The sequence below is a fragment of the Sesamum indicum genome, linkage group LG7, assembly GCF_000512975.1.
Source record: "Sesamum indicum cultivar Zhongzhi No. 13 linkage group LG7, S_indicum_v1.0, whole genome shotgun sequence".
NCBI lineage: Eukaryota > Viridiplantae > Streptophyta > Magnoliopsida > Lamiales > Pedaliaceae > Sesamum > Sesamum indicum.
In genome coordinates, this window is record NC_026151.1 from 1,440,923 (window position 1) to 1,441,739 (window position 817).

Consider the following 817-nt stretch of genomic DNA (forward strand, 5'->3'; position numbering starts at 1 on the left):
ACAAGAAATTTAAATCATAAAACTTCAAAATCAAATTTTCAAAGAAAATTCCAATAAAATATCTCCATCTAAAGTCTCTAAAGAAGAAGAATCTTTTGTTAATACTATCTTTAGAATTGCTTAACAAAAATGGTATGTAAAAATTAATTTAGTTATTGAAGATTTTAAATTAACTGCCATCACTTTAATTGATTCTGGAGCAGACATGAATTGTATTTAAGAAGGATTCATCCCCACTAAATATTTTGAAAAAACTAAAGAAAATCTCAGCTACTAATTCAGCTAGTCTTAAAATTAACTTCAAACTTTCAAAAGCCCATGTTTGTAATAATGGAATTTGTTTGAAAGCTAGTTTTGTGCTAGTTAAAGATCTTAATACTCCAATAATTTTAGGAAATCCTTTTCTTCAAATGCTTTATCCAATTAATGTAAGTTATGAAGGGATTAGGACCAAAGTAATGGGAAAAGATATCTTATTTCAATTTTAATTTCCTGTAACCCAAAGAGATATTAAAGAAGTCCAAGATACTTTTATATTTCAAGAAATTAGTAATAAAGAAAAACAAATTCTCTTTTTAAAAGACAAAATTTCTCACAAAAAAATAGAATAACAAATTTCTGCACCTTTCACTCAAAAGAAAATTCTTGAATTTCAAAATCAAATTCAAAACCAAGTCTGTTTAGAATTACCAAATGCATTTTGGGAAAGAAAAAAGCATGTTGTTACTCTCCCTTATGAAATAGATTTTGACGAAAGACAAATTCCCACTAAAGCTAGGCCAATTCAAATGAACCAAGAATTACTAGAATATTGCAA